Raw genomic sequence first — 19768 nt, forward strand, 5'->3', positions numbered from 1 at the left:
TCAGAGACCACATCAAGTGGCAACCTGTGGAGACGCACAACATGCAGCATAAATAATTCAGACAGGCGTCTGGCCGATGGCAGCCCAACCAGTGGAACGAAGTGCGCCATCTTCGAAAACCTGTCAACGACAACCCAGATGGCTGTCATCCCCGAGGATTTGGGCAAGTCCACCACAAAATCCATTGAAATGTGGGTCCATGGCTTAGATGGGATAGAGAGTGGATGTAATGGGCCAACAGGAACCCCTCTAGGAGTCTTATTTCGGGCACAGATGTTACATGCCCGAACCCACTGATCCACATCCTTAGCCACCGAGGGCCACCACACCGCCCTAGATAGCAACTCCCGAGTTCTGGCAATACCCGGGTGACCTGCCGACTTCTTGGCATGGAATTCCAGGAACACTCGCTGTCTTAACCTAGGAGGCACAAACAAAAGACCTACCGGAAGGTCTGGAGGAGCCTGCTCCTGTGCTCTAAGGACTAATGATAAGAGGTCCTGGGTAATGCCCACTTTAATACATGATGGGGACACAATGGGCAACGGCTCCTCGGTGGTCTCCTGGATTGGAGCAAAACTCCGCGAGAGCGCATCAGCCTTGATGTTTTTTGACCCAGGGCGATATGTTATCAAAAAATTAAAGCAAGCAAAAAACAAAGCCCATCGTGCCTGCCTGGCATTGAGACGCTTCGCTGACTCTAAATATGCCAGATTCTTATTGTCGGTGAGAATTGAGACCACAAACTTAGCCCCCTCAAGCCAGTGTCTCCACTCCTCGAGTGCATCCTTAATAGCCAACAATTCCCGGTTACCCACGTCATAATTCATCTCGGCAGGCGAAAATTTACGGGAAAAGTAAGCACAGGGATGAAGGCGATTATCAGACACTCCCATCTGAGAAAGCACTGCCCCAATACCCATCTCAGAGGCATCCACCTCCACCACAAAAGGACGCTCTGGATCTGGGTGTCGCAGCACCTTGGCCGATACAAATGCCCTTTTGAGACGGGCAAAAGCCGCTTTAGCCTCACAAGACCAGTGAGCAACATCCGCCCCTTTCTTAGTGAGTGCCACCAAGGGCGCCACTATAGACGAAAATCCAGCGATAAATCGTCTATAAAAATTCGCAAAGCCCAGGAAACGCTGAAGCGCCTTCAAACTAGTGGGCTGCACCCAATCCAGGACTGCATGTACCTTGGAACCCTCCATTTGGAAACCTTCTGGGGAGATAATATATCCTAGAAATGCGATTTGCTGAACTTCAAATTCGCACTTCTCTAGCTTCGCCCCAAGCCGGTGGTCTCTGAGTTTCTGGAGGACTAAGCGTACATGCTTCCGATGTTCCTCCAGGGAATGGGAGAAGATTAGGATGTCATCTAAGTATACAACTAAGAATCTATCCAAATATTCCCTGAGCACATCATTCATGAAATCCTTGAAGACTGCCGGGGCATTACAGAGCCCAAAAGGCATCACCAAATATTCATAATGCCCTGAGTGGGTATTAAAGGCAGTCTTCCATTCATCCCCCTCTCTTATTCGGATTAGATTGTACGCACCGCGTAGGTCAATCTTAGAAAAAATGGTGGCAGTACGAAGCTGGTCAAACAAGACCGAAATGAGAGGCAGTGGGTATGAGTTTTTAATCGTGATACGGTTCAATTCCCTGAAGTCGATGCAGGGTCGCAACGAACCGTCCTTTTTACCCACGAAGAAGAACCCCGACCCAACTGGAGACTGGGAAGGTCTGATAAATCCCTTAGCCAAGTTCTCCTGAATGTACTCTGCCATAGCCTGAGTCTCAGGACGTGACAGGGAGTACAACCTGCTGTTGGGAAGCTTAGCATTTGGCAACAAATCAATGGCACAGTCATAGGGGCGATGGGGAGGTAGTACCTCTGCAACTTTTTTGGAGAACACGTCCGCAAAATCTGCATAACACCCTGGCAATCCTGGCAAACTTAGCTGCGAGAGCCTGCCTAGAAGGCTCAAGCAACTCCTGAAACAATCAGTACCCCAACTAAGAATCTCCCCAGAGATCCAGTCAAATTGAGGATTGTGGGCCCTTAACCAGGGTAACCCCAACACCAATGGGGCAAAAGTACAGACAGTCACATAAAAGGACAATTTTTCAGAGTGTGTGGCTCCAATAAACAAAGAAATCTGGCTAGTGCAAGAGGTAATTTTACTTTGGGATAATGGTTCCCCGTTTAACCCACAAATCTCAATTTCCGATGCCAAGGGTACTAAGGGAACAGAGTGTTTCAGGGCGAATTGGCGGTCCATAAAAACCCCGTCGGCCCCACTGTCCACAAAGGCCTCAGTCTTGACAGTTTGACCGAGGATCTTCAAGGTCACCGGAATGATAAAAGTCTTCTTGGGAAATTCTGACTTCTGGCCTGACAGGATATTTCCCATCACCCTCAGGCCCTGAAGTTTTCTGGCTTTTCTGGGCATGATACTACCACATGATCTTTATTCCCACAGTACAAACACAACCCCTGCTGTCTCCTCCGCGTCTTCTCACGCGAGGAGAGGCGGGTAGCCCCAATCTGCATAGGCTCCTCGGAAAATTCCTCAGAGTCTGAGGTTCCCTTGGGAAAGAAGGAAACCTCAGTCTCCCTTTCAAGCCTACGCTCTCTCAGCCGTCTATCCACCCGGATGGATAACTGCATGAGCTGATCCAAGCTATCAGGCAAGGGATATTGTACCAGTTGGTATTTTATCTGGTTAGAAAGACCTCTTCGGTACTGGTGTCTCAGGGCTGGGTCATTCCACTGGGTATCATGGGCCAACCTCCGAAACTCCGTACAGTAAACCTCAACTGGCCTTCGCCCTTGCTTAAGGATCGAAATCTGAGCCTCGGCTGAGGCCGTCTTGTCAGGGTCATCATACAACATGCCCAGTGCCGTAAAAAAAGCATCAACACTTTTAAGCGACGGACAGTCAGGCTGCAACCCATATGCCCAGACCTGTGGGTCTCCTTGTAGCAAGGAAATCACTATGCCCACCCGCTGAATCTCCGACCTAGAAGACTGAGGCCTAAGCCGGAAGTATAGCTTGCAGCTCTCTTTGAAACAAAAGAACTGCGAGCGATCTCCAGAAAAACGATCCGGGAGATTTACTTTCGGCTCCTTAACCCCTGAAGGTGCTGCTGCTGCGGGAGCTCCGCCAGCGGCCTGGGAGGTGTGCATTTTAATGGACAAATCATTAAATTGTCGAGTCAGGACCTGCACCTGATCGACCACCTGTTGCAACTTATTTTGAGGGGTATGCTCCATATTCCCACAAAATTTCAACAGGAGTATTAGGCTGCTGAATATGTTATGCACACCAGTGCCTGCAGGAATGTACTGGTGTCAGAACTGTTATGCACTCCAGTGCCTGCAGGAATGTACTGGTGTTTGAACTGTTATGCACACCAGTGCCTGCAGGAATGTACTGGTGTCTGAACGGATAGGTATGCAAAACAAATGAACTCACAGACAGACTGGGGAATATGACATTACGTACACAGAAGGTGATAGGGTAACAAAATACACACAAAGTGAACAGGGAAGCCCAGAGGCTAAGGAACTGGGTGTCTCCCTAGTATTAGTAATGCTCAGATGGGAAAAGCAAGATGTTGTGTTTTAATACGTAGAGAACCCGAAATGCTGTTGCTAAGGGCAACAGCAAAACCCTAAAGGGTTACCAACGGGTGTGGCAGTAAACTCCTTGGTCAGAGATGGAATGATAGACACAAGGAGAGTCTCCACAATCCTAATTCTCACTTGCAGTGCACAGGTTCAGCTTACTGCCACTAAACTGACACCTTGCACAGTGAGACAAGATTTAGGCAGGCAAGTCTTAGAATACAGCCGCAAACTTGCTAAGTTCACAGAGTAGTAAAAGAACCCCAGCAAGCTAAACGACTGACTCCAGTCTTACTGCTAGGTCTGGATTGGCAGAGTGTAGTACCAAATCCCCAGGCCTATTTGCAGTAAGCAACAACAAATACAAAGCTACACAGTACTGGCTAACTTTCAGGAACTGACTAACCAACAAAGATTCAGCAGCATCTGCTTAACCTGAGAAGAGGCCTTATAAAGCAGGTGCTGTCCACGCCCCACTCAGACCTCACAGACTGTGAGCACAAAAACCAGCACCGGATCCCCTGCCGTGCACAGAGCCTGTAACCACTGCACAGCAAAAGACCCGAACCGGAGTATCAGCTGCGCTCAGGTTACTCCGCTAGCACTTGTCTCCCGGTTGCCATGACGACGTGGCAGCACAGGGCAGGAGACCCTAACAGCAAGCAGGTCTGAGAGTACAGCCGCAAACCTGCTGGGTTCACAGAATAGCAAAAGAACCCCAGCAGGTCAAACAACTGACTCCAGTCTTACTGCTAGGTCCGGATTGGCAGAATGAAGTACCGAATCCCAAGGCCTATTCGCAGTAAGCAACAAGTAAATACAAAGTCACACAGTACTAGCTAACTCTCTGGAACTGACTAACAAACAAAGATTCAGCAGCATTTGCCTAGCCTGAGAGGATGGTTTATATAGCAGGTGCTGTCCACGCCCCACTCAGACCTCACAGACTGTGAGCACAAAACCAGCGCCGGATTCCCTGCCGTGCACAGAGCCTGTAACCACTACACAGTAAAAACCCGGACCGGAGTATCAGCTGCGCTCAGGTTACTTCGCTAACACTTGCCTCCCGGTTGCCATGGCGACGTGGCAGCACAGAGCAGGAGATCCTAACACCTACATCCCTCTGAGCCTCTTTTCATATAAAGGACCGCATCCTTAATATGGCCCAGGGTCAATAAAATAGTTTCCTTATCCATTGTATCCATATCAGTAGATAAGGTATCGGTCCACGCTATAACAGCGCTACAAACCCAGGCCGACGCTATTGCCGGTCTGAGTAAGGTACCGTATGAGTGTAAATTGACTTCAAGGTAGTTTCCTGCTTGCGATCCGCAGGATCCCTGAGGGCAGCGGTATCCTGAGACGGCAGCGCCACCTTTTTGGAAAGGCGCGTCAACGCCTTGTCCACCCTTGGGGAGGATTCCCATCGTATCCTGTCCTTGATCGGGAAAGGATACGCCATAAGAATCCTTTTGGGAATCTGCAGTTTCTTGTCTGGAGTTTCCCAAGCACTTTCAAATAACTCATTTAATTCAAAAGAAGGTGGAAAAGTAACCTCAGGCTTCTTTTCTTTAAACATGTGGATTTTTGGATTAGGCACCGCGGGCTCATCTATAATATGCAGCACATCCTTTATAGCAATAATCATATAATGAATGCTCTTTGCCAATTTTGGCTGCAACCTCGCATCATCATAATCGATACTGGATTCAGAATCTGTGTCGATATCAGTGTCAACTATCGGAGAAAGTGGGCGTTTTTGAGACCCCGAAGGCCCCTGTGACATAGGGAAAGGCAGGGTATGACCCTCTGTACTGTCCCTGGACTCTGCTTTGTCCAAACGTTTGTGCAATAAATTCACATTTGCATTTAAAATATTCCACATTTCCATCCAGTCATGTGTCGGCGTTGCTGACAGAGACACCACACTCATGCGCTCCACCTCATCCCTAGGAGAGCCTTCCGCTTCAGACATGCCGACACGCACGTACTGACACACCACACACTCAGGGAAGACTCTATCTGGAGACAGTTTCCCCACAAGGCCCTTTGGAGAGACAGAGAGAGAGTATGCCAGCACACACCTAGCACCAATAACCCTGGACAAAAAAATTACCCAGATACAGCGCTGTGTATATTCACTGCGCCAAGTTTTGTGCCCCCCCTTCTTTAAAACCCTCTGTCACCGGTGATCAGCAGGGGAGAGTCCTGGGAGCCAGCTTCTCAGCGTGTGCTTGTGGAGAAAATGGCACTGGTGAGTGCTGAGGGAGAAGCCCCACCCCTCAGTGGCGGGCTTCGGTCCCGCTCTTTGAACAAACTGGCGGGGATACCAAAACACACAAATAAGTGTATATTTACTTACAGCCAGTCCTAGAGAAATACATTGCTGCCCAGGGCGCCCCCCCCCCTCCACCCTGCACCCAACAGTGTGCGCTGTGTGGGAGCAATGGCGTTCAGCGTTACCGCTGCGCGTTACCTCAGTGAAGATCTGAAGTCTTCTGCCGCCTCTGAAGTCTTCTGCCTTCCTATACTCACCCGGCTTCTATCTTCTGGCTCTGCGAGGAGGACGGCGGCGCGGCTCCGGGACGAACCGCTAGGGGAGACCTGCGTTCTGACTCCCTCTGGAGCTAATGGTGTCCAGTAGCCTAAGAAGCAGAGCCTAGCATTTAAGTAGGTCTGCTTCTCTCTCCTCAGTCCCACGATGCAGGGAGTCTGTTGCCAGCAGGTCTCCCTGAAAATAAAAAACCTAACAAAATACTTACTTTTCAGGAAGCTCAGGAGAGCTCCCTGTAGTGCACCCAGTCTCCTCTGGGCACAGTATTAAACTGAGGTCTGGAGGAGGGGCATAGAGGGAGGAGCCAGTGCACACCCATGCCTAAAGTCCTTTTTAGTGCCCATGTCTCCTGTGGAGCCCGTCTATTCCCCATGGTCCTTACGGAGTCCCCAGCATCCTCTAGGACGTAAGAGAAAACAGGGGTTTTACCGCATTTTCAAATTTACTTAGACCCTGCCGCCGCGTTTTCACCGTCCAGGGTATCGCAGCATCCTCTAGGACGTAAGAGAAAACAGGGGTTTTACCGCATTTTCAAATTTACTTAGACCCTGCCGCCGCGTTTTCACCGTCCAGGGTATCGCCATCTTTGGATGGCGATACCCTAGAGAAGCCTATGGGCTTCTTATCGCCGACCGCCGCAACCCGCCGGCCCCGCCGCAGACGCTGACCCTCCCCCCCCCCCCCGGGCTTACCTTCCTCCATGCTGCCCTGGACCCGGAAGGTAAGCTTCTCCTCCCCCAAGAAACGCAGCCGGAGGTCCTTCCGGCTGCAGGGGGGATGGGGGAGGCTCCGGGGGCAGCCTGCTGCTGCTTCCCGGCATCTAGCCAGTGTAAAGATCCCGGGGAGGTGATGGAGACCCCCCGCAGACCACCTAACAGGTATCGCGGGGGGCCTCCGTCACCGCATCGCGATATTGATCGCATATGTTAGTACATAGGCAATCAACATCGCTGCGGTAAGCAGCGAGGGGCGGTGATGTTTCTTAATACATCCCGCCCTTTGTCTGCCTATTCTGCCTTCTTAATTAAATGGAAGCTTGCTCCACCCACTATACTAGTCACTGTGGCTAGACCAATGAGCCATGAGCTTGTTGCTGCACAGTTTATCCCCTCCTGGTGTATACTTAAGGATCTATTTACTAAGCCTTAGAGAGAAATAATGTGGAGAGAGATAAAATACCAACCAGATCATGTCTTTTTTTCAAACACAGCCTGTAACATGGCAGTTAGGAGCTGATTCAGGGGCATACTAACAGCATTGAAGGCACTGGGCAAAGCAACACACTGGGACTCCTAAACACCCATTGCACTGTCTCTCCACATGCTTCCATACAGTGAATAGCTGTCAGCACTCTGATTAGTGGATAGCTTCACCCATCACCAATCACCATGCTGACAGCCATTTAGTGTCGGGCTGGGAGGTAGGTACTCACCACTCTGTTTGTGTGACTACCACCCTCCCATGCTTGAAAGCCCTAGAATTGTAGGGCACTGCAGGGGCAAACGCAGGATTTGTAAAGGGGGGTTTCCATCAGACAAATTTCCCCACGACTTCCTCAGAAGCAACATCAAATCACACGATGAGATTTTAAGACTTTCTATGGGATACTGATAATGTCGATATTATCTTAGACCGAAAAGCTATACCTCTAGATACACTATTACCGTGGAGCCGCTATGGCCGCTAGACTGAATACACGTGCTACGCACTTTGTACGCTATTTGCGTACAGAGTCCTGCACGTGGTACGCACATGGCGTACACACGCCGCGCTGAGTGTACAGAGTACACACAGCGAGCGCACACACAACTGATAACCTTTAAACCTTTTTAATGATACAATGTAATGATATGATTACCCCTTTAACCCTGAGCAGCAAAGTACTGCAACGATGTTATATCTTAAACCTTAAGTAGCGCTGACGGTATAAAGTACCAGCAGTGCGTACACCTTATCAATACCTATACACCTTTTACAGATAAATACACTTTAAAACCCTTGCAGGAAAGTGAAGACACAACACAGATTTGTAGTTGAAACCACAGGGTTCTAAGGCCACAGTGGATTAATTCCAAAAGGTAAAACAGTACAAATCATACACTACAGGCTAACAAGATAAATCTAAACAGAATAATGGCTACAGAGAATGTACATACGTGAGAATGTTCGCAAGCGCAACCCGGCCGGTCCTCCGCTGGTCATACAGATAGCGTTCAGAGTCTTCTGACCGGCCAGGCAACAATGGGCTTTTTATACACAACATGCATACACAATACAATGGTCACTGTAATCTCATTGTCCATTGGACACAGGGATGTGTCTTTACATTACAGAAGAGGTCATAGGTGGATTTGAATAGAGGGGCGATGTCTTTCCCCAACTGCTCTTGTGGGTGGTATCCTCTGGATTCCCGCCGCATACATAATATACAGTAAATACAGTTAATGTTCATATTCTACTTTTGCACATAACTATACGCAGGAGCATGCGATCTTTCTCTAACCAACACCGGAATGTTACCCTAAGGCGCATGGCCGTGGAAAGCTCCTTTACGCAAATTGCGGATATGTGCACGCACGGCAGACTGAGTGCACGCGCAGCGGGCATGTGCATGGGGTTAGTACAAGGCAGTCCACCCTTTGGCAGTCAACAATAACTGCCACTATCTAAACATTAAACAGAAAAATATATAATACAATACCTAGAGATGGTTGGATAAAAATATGCCATACATTATCCATAAAATAATTGGATGGTAGGAGGAGAGGTGTAAGCAGGAAATGTATGACCTAGTGGGATAGTAAAAGCATGTATGTATGAAATCCATGTCTGAGGGGCATGTATCATCGTGCCGTATATGTTCTAGATAAGATTCGAGGTATTGCGAAGTATACATTAAATCCTTCTTATCCCGTATTAAGGGTCTGTAAGTGGGCCAACAAACACTACCGAGCTCTTTTCGGCTTCTTGTTCCAACAAATGGGGTGCACATTTAGTTGATGATACATGGAGGGGGGGAACATATGTGAATGCTAATATATATGTATTACTTATCGACTATGTGTGACACTACCTGAAGGTTGTAGAGATGAAGATAAGACACGTATCACAAATACATTCACATAACATTTGTGCAATCGTTCTTGGGCGTTGGTTGAAGTCTTGTCCGGATGGGTGTATCTTTACTGAAAGTGTTAATCAAAGTCTTTTCTGGATGGATGTATTGTTCATCAAAAGTCTTTTTCGAATGGGTATTGTTCATCAAAGTCTTTTCCGAATGGATGTATTGTTCATCAAAAGTCTTTTCCGAATGGGTATATTTTTGCTTGAGGGAAAACAAAGGAGAAACGGGTGTAAGAAATGGACCGTGGAATCACGTTTTATCACAACATTGTCTCTATTGATGGGTCATAAATTAAATCAGTTTGTGTAACAATGCCCCTGCTCCTCAAACTCATCACTTTGGTACCGTGCTTGCGCCGCGTTAAAATTTCAAACACATCTAAATATCAAACCAATCATTATGACAACTCCCAGGATACAAAGGAGAAACTTTCCTACACTCACGATAACATTTTGAGCCCATTCTCCTAAACCTGAGAACCAATTGCGTGGGTTCAACCATGAGACCCAGCCAGTCAGTTCATTACTCACAGCAGTAAGGGTAAGGTTGTGTCTCCTCCGGAACTCCCACTTCAACTGCAAGATATCGTCCATCTTTTGATCTATGACCTCAGTTGGGTCATCAGTGCTGTTTGTAATGTACGTGCAGCACTTCACACCATACTGAGTTGCCAAGGTGACACAGTACCCGCCTGTCACCGCTGTGATATAATTTAGAACCATCCTGTGCTGGATCAGTTCCGTTTTGTAAGCTTGCAACTCCCTCCCTGTATACCTGAAGGTGTCATCATACATCTTGGTGATATTATCTATCAGGTTCGCTAGCGCATGAATATACCTATAATTTAAAATTCCTCTGGCGGTACGGGTGATATCTAAGGCAAGTAGGAATTGAATCCCGGTGGATTCGTGGATCAAATCAGAGGCTGCGTGCTCTGTCCTATCTATAAGGTGTCTCTTAACGATGTGTTCATAGTGAGTATGAGTGTAAGGAGCTTGAGCATTGCGGTGAACGTCTTTCATCTTATTATGGGTTATGGTCATAACCTCTGGCAACACTCTTCCAATGTAACACAATCCCTCTGAGTTTGGGGAAAGCCACTTATACGCCTTTCTCCCGCATATGAAATATGCATCATTGGGGAGAACATATGGGACAGAATATGACATTACCATATTGCAAACCTTCCAAGTGAAAAATCTTATTCCTAACTCTCTCATCTGTTCAGTACACGTATCAGGCTGTATGATATGCACACAGTACCCTGGTGATACTTCTCCAACCCGCATGGTCCTACTTCCTAGAGTATACCTGTACCGAAAATACCTTCCACCGTCGGCTATTTGGCGTATAAGTTCTGAGTCTACGGGCATTCTGTCGGCTCTGTGTGAAAATGCCATGGTTTGGTTATTCCATGTCACTTCCCAATTTCCCGGCTTTCGGGAATTGGAAATGTTGAAACATACTAAGGATCTATCCACATGATATTGGTGGAGCTTCAAACTAGGTGGCCTAGAAATATTAAATTTCTTGTCCACCGGTCTCCCACCCCGTAATTCAAGTACCTCATCTATTGTTAATGGATACGGTACTAGTCCTGACTTGCTCTGACCTTGAGGTACTTGTGAGCACACCCAGCATTCTGTTTGGTTTAAAACCTTACCCACTAATGAGTGATAATCACTCAATGGATGACGGTCCATGTTGATATTAAGGCTGGACTGACATCTCTGGATGCGACTGACATCTCTGTATGCACCTGTCCTCAACTCTGTTTTCACAGTTTCTACAATACAATTTTCCTCAGCCAACAACCCTTCACAGTGCCTCCTAGTTTCTTGACTATCAGATTGTTTTCTGATACTCGCCTATGCTCGATGGATGTGTTGCTCTTGGAATTCTACAAATCCGTCCTTGCCATCAGAACCCATTCCAGATCCTTTCTCGACTTCTCTGGTACTCTTACCGAAACAGACTGCTCTGGTCAACAACAGGGTCAACAGGAAAACCCGGAATGCAGTCTCTTGGGGTAAGTCCATCTTGCTAAGGGGAGAGAAAAAGGAGCAAGGAAGGGGGGGGGGGAAAGGAGGGTAATGGGAGATGGAGAAAATAATAAAAAGGAAAAAGAAATTTGGTGCGACAACCGCCTCTGGTCTTGTAGTTCTCTGTGCTCAGGTGCCGTGACAACAGTCCTGCCTCTCAACTTTCCCGGAACAGGCACTCCAGTGATACGATTTCCTCTACACTCTGCTCTTTGTCACGGGCTCTCTCTGGGTCAGCGACCTTCTTACAGTGGGACGAGTGGACCCAAGTCTCTCTCTCGGCAACCTTTAATGCTGTCGTGCTGGTTAGTAAGACTTGGTACGGTCCTTCCCACCGGTCAATAAGGCAACCTGAGCGTAGAAAATTTTGAATCATTACATAATCCCCAGGTTCAACGTCATGACAATTACTGTTTGGTAGGTCAGGAATCACCAGCTTTAGATTGCTGTTTTGATTCAACTGCTGGCTCATCTTAACCATATATTTTACAGTCACCTCATTATTGCATTTCAAATCATCCTGGGGGTCAATCATTACATGGGGTTGTCGACCAAAAAGAATCTCAAAGGGTGATAGGTTAAGGGGGGACCTGGGAGTGGTTCTAATGCTGTACAATAGAAGTGGCAAAGCTTCTGGCCATAACAATCCAGTTTCAGCCATCACTTTGCTCAACTTGTTCTTAATAGTGCTGTTTACTCTTTCCACTTTCGCACTCGCCTGTGGGCGGTACGGAGTATGCAGCTTACTATTAATTCCCATCAGTCTGCACATAACCTGAAAGACTTCACCTGTAAAATGGGTACCCCTTTCGCTTTCAATTATCCTAGGGATACCATATCTACACACAAATTCCTGCACAATTTTCTTTGCAGTAAACGTAGCAGTATTTGTGGCAGCGGGGAACGCTTCTACCCAATTTGAAAACACGTCAATACAAACTAACACATACTTTAAATTTCTGCAGGGTGGCAACTGTATGAAATCAATTTGTATTACCTGAAAAGGGCCGTCTGTTGGCGGGATATGGGATGGTTCTGTTGGTATTGACTTTCCAATATTCTTCCTCAAGCAGATAAGACATGTCATTGCTCTCTTACCCGCATGAGAAGAGAATCCTGGTGCACACCAGTAGGCTCTCACCAGCTTACACATACCCTCTTTGCCCAGATGAGTCAGACCGTGTGCCGCCTCAGCTAAGCTTGGAAGAAATGCTCTGGGGGCTACTGGCTTACCTTGTCCATCTGTCCAGAGTCCTGAGGACTCCTGGCCATATCCTTTTGACCTCCAGACTGCCTTTTCCTGTGGAGAACACAAATTTTGCATTTCACTTAATTTTTGTGTGTTGACGGTATTGAATACCATCAGTTGTGTGATATCTGTCTGTATGGGGGTGCTGGCTGCTGATTTAGCAACTTCGTCTGCCCGGCTGTTACCAAGTGACACTGGGTCTTGACTGTAAGTGTGTGCTTTGCACTTGATAACAGCCACTCTGTCAGGTTCCTGTATCGCTGTTAGAAGCCTTTTTATATGGGATGCATGCGCTACAGGTGTGCCAGCTGCCGTCATGAAATTTCTGAGGTGCCATAGGGCCCTGAAATCATGCACTACTCCAAAGGCATACCTAGAATCTGTATATATATTGGCTGACTTACCCTTAGCCAATTCACACGCTCTGGTTAAGGCAACCAGCTCAGCAACTTGTGCTGAGTGCGGTGGGCCCAGGGGTTCAGATTCTATGATACCTTTGTCATCTACGACTGCGTATTCAGTACACAAGTCTCCCGAGTCCGTCTGTCTGTGGCAACTACCGTCAGTGTAAAAAGTAAAATCTACGCTTTCCAGTGGGTTGTCACTAATGTCGGGTCTTGCAGTGAAAGTTTGGTTCAGATATTCCATACAATCATGTGTGTCAGTGTCTGTACTAAATCCTCCTTCACCATCACTCTCATCCTCCACCCTTTGTGCCTGTCCAGGCACACCTGAGAGATAAGTTGCAGGATTTAGTGCGCTGCATCTCTTTATGGTGATGTTTACAGGGGCCATTAGTGCTAATTTCCACCGTGTAAACCGTGCTGATGAGACATGTCTGGTTTGGGCAGAGTTCAGTAAGGCTGACACTGCATGAGGTGTATGGATGGTCAGGTTGTGTCCCAACACTACATCTTCACTTTTACTCACTAGCAAAGCTATCGCTGCAACACTTCTCAAGCATGTGGGGAGAGACCGCGCTACGGTGTCCAACTGTGCACTGTAGTAAGCTACCGGCCTGCTGGCATCACCATGTCTCTGGGTTAGGACACCTGCCGCACACCCAGCACTTTCCGTACCGTACAACTCAAAAGGTTTCCCATAATCTGGCATGCCTAATGCAGGTGCCTGTGATAGGCATTGTTTAAGTCTCTCAAATGCCAGTTCGGACTCATCTGTGTGAGAGATCCGATCTGGTTTGTTCGAGGAGACCATTTCCTGCAAAGGTAAAGCCAGTATGGAGAACCCTGGGATCCAGTTTCGGCAGTACCCACACATTCCAAGGAAAGTGCGGATCTGCTGCTGGGTTTGTGGCAGAGTCATGTCGCGAATCGCCTGTATTCTATCAGCGGTGAGGTGTCTCAGTCCTTGTGTCAAGCAATGTCCCAAATATTTCACCTTGGTCTGGCACAACTGTAACTTATCCTTTGAAACCTTGTGTCCCGTATTAGAAAGGTGAAACAGAAGCTGTTTCTTTCAAGGACGACTCGAGTGAATCTGAACACAGCAGTAAGTCATCTACATACTGTATTAATACTGATCCGCTCTCAGGTTGAAAGGATTGTAAACAGTCATACAAAACCTGGGAGAAAATACTTGGGCTGTCAATGAAACCTTGGGGTAGGCGAGTCCAGGTGTACTGTACTCCCCTGTATGTAAATGCAAACAAATATTGTCTGTCAGGGTGCAGAGGGACCGAGAAGAAAGCAGAACAGAGGTCAATGACAGTGAAAAATTTAGCAGTAGGGGGGATTTGTATGAGGATGACAGCTGGATTTGGCACTACGGGGAATTGGCTCTCAACTATCTTGTTTATCCCCCTTAGATCCTGCACTAGCCTGTACCCCCTCCCCCCACTCTTTTTCACAGGGAAGATGGGAGTATTGGCAGCGCTGGACGTCCTAACTAGGATGCCCTGTTGTAGCAAGCGCTCTATGACTGTGTACACTCCTAATTCCACCTCTGGCTTCAGAGGATACTGTGGGATTTTTGGAGCTATCCTACCATCTTTTACTTGCACAACTACAGGAGCTACATTTGCCATCAATCCAGTGTCTTGTCCATCTTTGGTCCAGAGGGATTCCGGTATCTGGGAGATCATTTCCTCTACCTTGGATGGACACCTGTCTATAACAGCAGAGTGTGACATTAACCTTTGTGGGGTGTCTAACATATCCTGCACTTCCTGAACGTGATTCTCGGGTATATCTAAGAAGACACCCTCAGGAGGACAATATATGACACACCTCATCTTACCCAATAAATCTCTCCCAAGTAGATTAGTCGGAGCCGATGCAGCTAGCAAAAAGGAGTGCTTGGTCTGCAAAGGCCCTATCGTAATCTCCGCTGGTCTACTTAAAGGGTAGTGTTGCACTACTCCTGTTACCCATATTGCTGAAATTGTTTTACCTGTTGTTTTCATACCTACCGTTGAATTTAACACTGACCTGGCCGCCCCTGTATCTACAAGGAAAGGTAGTGATCTACCAGCTACATCAACTGTAACCTCGGGTTCATTTCCAAGGCTAGCAATCAACTTCACTGGCTGCAAACTACAGGTGTGGACTAACCCCTATTGTATTTTGTGACCCTCCCGCAGCGCGCTGGCAGCTACAATATGTGAGGGGGGTAGCTGAGAATTTCCAGAGGTCTGCCAGTCCCTCTTAGGTGGGTACCTCCTTGTTTCCCCTGCATGTGGCTCATAATTCCTTCTATGAGCTATGATCCCAATTACGTGTGTTATGCTGTGAGTCATGTTCTGGTCTAGGGGGTCGATATACGTTGCTTTTATAATTACAGTTCCGTGCGTAATGTCCTTCCCCCTTGCAATTATAACATTTCACTACATACGACTTACCATCAGGGGTCTGGGATTTAGGCTGATGTGGCTTCGTTGTCAGGGCTTTGATACTTACGGTCATCAGCTTATCCCCCTGTGACTCCCTGTGCTTAATGATGTTTCCGATCGTGCTCGATAGCGGACTCTCTTAATGCAGCCACCGAAATACCTCTCCAGTTAGGTTGAGTGGTTTGTACCCTTGTTCTCAACGTTTCTTTCAAACCGTCCATTAATACGGACACAGCTACCTCTCTATGATGCACATTTTCCTTAATGTCCTCGACCCCAGTGTATCTAGCCATTTCCTGCAGTGCTCGATGGAAATATTCAGAAGCAGTTTCACCTTCCTTTTGTCTTATGGAAAAGATTTTATTCCACTTGACAAAAGTAGGGAAATATACTCCTAACTGCAGATTGATCTGTCGTACATTCTCCTGAGTGTATTCATCAGTGAGAGGTACTTCTACGTCTAATTTACAATCAGCAATGAATTTCACAGGGTCAATATTGGAGGGCAAACATGCCCGTAGCACTGTCCGCCAATCTTTGTTTGTGGGTTCGGTGGCGTTACCTAGTTCTCTAATAAACCTCTGACATGCGGCTACATCCTTTCTGGGATCGGGAAATTCAGACATAATTGTCCTCAATTCTGTCCGGGACCAGGGACAATGCATAGCAATGTTCCTGACGGGAGTGATTCCCTGAGCGTCAGTCTTCCCATTGGGGACTGCGATCACCCTAACAGGATTTAGCTCAATTACATCATTCTGGGTTGCTTCTACAATGTGAGGTGCTATTGTCTCTGCATAATGTACTGTACCGTACTTGCCTGTGGACACGACCTCACCTGTCCCTCCGCTAGGGGCCTTTGCTACTGTTCTTACTGGTTGGGCCGTGCCCACTTGTGTGTCTTGTATGGTGGCTGCTAGAGAGAGTGCCGATATCGTGCTGGGCTCATCTTCCTGGTCGCAGTCCTGAGGGAAGTTTAAGATGGGATACAACTTGCACGGGTTAGCATTAATACATTTATCAAGTTCACTCTTATCATATATTAGTATGCCATTATCTGTAGCCACTTTCTCCCCTGTAATATATGGTGGTGGTGGTGCAGTTGCAATCAGTTTCCTGCTAGGGTTGGAACCGGCTGCGTGAGCTAGTTCCCTTTGCATATCACTCTCTCATTGCCATAAATGTAAACAGTTTGAGTGTCTGATCCTTTCTTTTCGAGATTTTAACAGACATATCCTAATCCTTAAATTCTGCAACACCTCTGGATTAAAACTGCCTACTTTAGGGAATGATTCCCTATCTTCCGCAGTCATACGTTCCCATTCATTGCATAAAACCTCTGCGTGTGATCCGTATTTCTCACACATTATGTACCTCGCCGACCCCTTGGGCCGCGGAATATCAACCTGAACCCTGGTTGATCGTCCCTTACTTGAGCAACTGGCCCCCATCTTTTGCAGGTATTGCCTACTCAGCTAATTCCTACAAAAAACCAAAATACTCAATTATAAGGCAATGGTGAAAGTCCTCCGAGTGCTCTCACCCACTCACGCCCACATTGGCCAATACACCTAAACACTGTCGTCAGCGCCGGTCGTACCCAACCTAGGGCCCCTGTGTAACCTTTATTTACTGGAAATGTATGGGAGTGACTTACCCTAACCAGTAAATATTGGTCGTTGGAGATTTCCTGAGTGACCAGCGAAACTCCCTTAAAACAAAAAAATTGTTACACAAATCACGTTGCGTGTGCTACACTTAGCGCCAATGATCCCGCGATTTTTACGCACAACTCGTAAAAGGGTATCGCGGTGGGCTAAGTATTGCACTCACGAACGCGCGGTACAATCGCACAGCGTATAGGTAACTGTTACTTATCCGCCGTGCGACCAATGGAATCGTTTTTCAGGCTGCGAAACCTCAGCCGGAGCGTATCTGAACGGGCATATAGGGTTACTACGACAACCCCCTGGGCTGCGCTCTCTACACAAAACCTCGCGGACCTTTTAGGCCGCGGTATTCAGAGCTTCGCGTGACTTTGTCAGCGGTTTTCTGACTTCGCTGACCTCTTGGTCTGCTGTTATCTACTACTTGCTCCTTGCTCCTTTATACCTTAATCAATGTTAATGTGAGCAAGCCACTTTCACGCCACCAAGTGTCCACTCACCTGGTGTGGTCTCCTACGGGATCCCGAATTCCCTGGGTCCACAAAACCTTTATTGTTTGCACACTCACGCTCGTTCACTCATATACACTTTGTTTTTTCTGTACAGAAAATTAACTTTCATTCAGATAAAACAGCCATAGTTCCAGAGGTAATACAGTAAAAAAGGTTTTTAAACTAAATATTGGACACTGAGCAATTTGTGCTATTATCGCGTGGCTACCGTCTCGCACCTAAACTAAAACAATGCTATTGTGTGATTTGTACTTAGTGGGCGTACCGTTACGCACTTTGCATGAACACGCCACGTGTGTACGCCTTTACGTTGCATACGCAGTCCCGCACGCTGTCCGAGACACGTGTACAAAGGCCGTACGTCCGCAGTACTACAAATCCCACACTTCTATAAATGTAAGCGATATTTAACTATAATCGCTCACTTAACACTACACACAGATTCCTCTGTATCAACCTTTACAACTAGGCCAGGCTGTGTGTGCGTCTTACACTTACTTCCTTAACTATTAACTATATTTTAACTAAATAGCAACAAATTTTCTCAGTACCGGTCAAAATGAATCTAGTAATCAATGCTAATGGCAATAATGCGAGCAGATATGCAAAGTACAAAATACAGGTGTATGCGTGTGTTGCATGCGCATTTGGCGCCAAACAGAAATTTTACAGATTTTAAAAATAAGTAGCTTTTGCGTTCTTACCTTACGGATCCCTCCAGCATCCCTTCAAACCATGCAAGGCAGACGCTTATCTAATCAGCACTAGTGTATCCACCGACCAAGAGAAGGCTTACAGGGGATACCTTTTCCGCCCTTTGCTGCGAAACCCTGCTAGGCTGCGGGTATGAGGAAGAACCGGACGAGCTCCCAATTGATAATGTCGATATTATCTTAGACCGAAAAGCTATACCTCTAGATACACTATTACCATGGAGCCGCTATGGCCGCTAGACTGAATACACGTGCTACGCACTTTGTACGCTATTTGCGTACAGAGTCCTGCACGTGGTACGCACTTGGCGTACACACGCCGCGCTGAGTGTACAGAGTACACACAGCGAGCGCATACACAATTGATAACCTTTAAACCTTTTTAATGATACAATGTAATGATATGATTACCCTTTTAACCCTTAGCAGCAAAGTACTGCAACAATGTTATATCTTAAACCTTAAGTAGCGCTGACGGTATAAAGTACCCGCAGTGCGTACACCTTATCAATACCTATACACCTTTTACAGATAAATACACTTTAAAACCCTTGCAGGAAAGTGAAGACACAACACAGATTTGTAGTTGAAACCACAGGGTTCTAAGGCCACAGTGGATTAATTCCAAAAGGTAAAACAGTACAAATCATACACTACAGGCTAACAAGATAAATCTAAACAGAATAATGGCTACAGAGAATGTACATACGTGAGAATGTTCGCAAGCGCAACCCTGACGGTCCTCCGCTGGTCATACAGATAGCGTTCAGAGTCTTCTGACCGGCCAGGCAACAATGGGCTTTTTATACACAACAAACATACACAATACAATGGTCACTGTAATCTCATTGTCCATTGGACACAGGGATGTGTCTTTACATTACAGAAGAGGTCATAGGTGGATTTGAATAGAGGGGCGATGTCTTTCCCCAACTGCTCTTGTGGGTGGTATCCTCTGGATTCCCGCCGCATACATAATATACAGTAAATACAGTTAATGTTCATATTCTACTTTTGCACATAACTATACGCAGGAACATGTGATCTTTCTCTAACCAACACCGGAATGTTACCCTCAAAATACCCTACAGCTGGATACTAGACATCACCTTCCAACCTTTATCTGACCTTTCCTATCATGCAAAGGCGAATCTCCTAGTCCATGAACTGTTTAAACTGTTGATACTCGCTGATGCGGTCTAGGGGAGCTATATCTAAAATGTACACTATTTGGGCTAAATATGTAATGTTCTAATAACCCTCTATGCGTTCACAAACTCTACCGTAAATGCGCATACCACGCGCTAAGGCGCATGGCCGTGGAAAGCTCCTTTACGCAAATTGCGGATATGTGCACGCACGGCAGACTGAGTGCACGCGCAGCGGGCATGTGCATGGGGTTAGTACAAGGCATATGCATTA

The sequence above is a fragment of the Pseudophryne corroboree genome, chromosome 4 (genome assembly GCF_028390025.1).
Source record: "Pseudophryne corroboree isolate aPseCor3 chromosome 4, aPseCor3.hap2, whole genome shotgun sequence".
In the NCBI taxonomy this organism is placed as follows: domain Eukaryota; kingdom Metazoa; phylum Chordata; class Amphibia; order Anura; family Myobatrachidae; genus Pseudophryne; species Pseudophryne corroboree.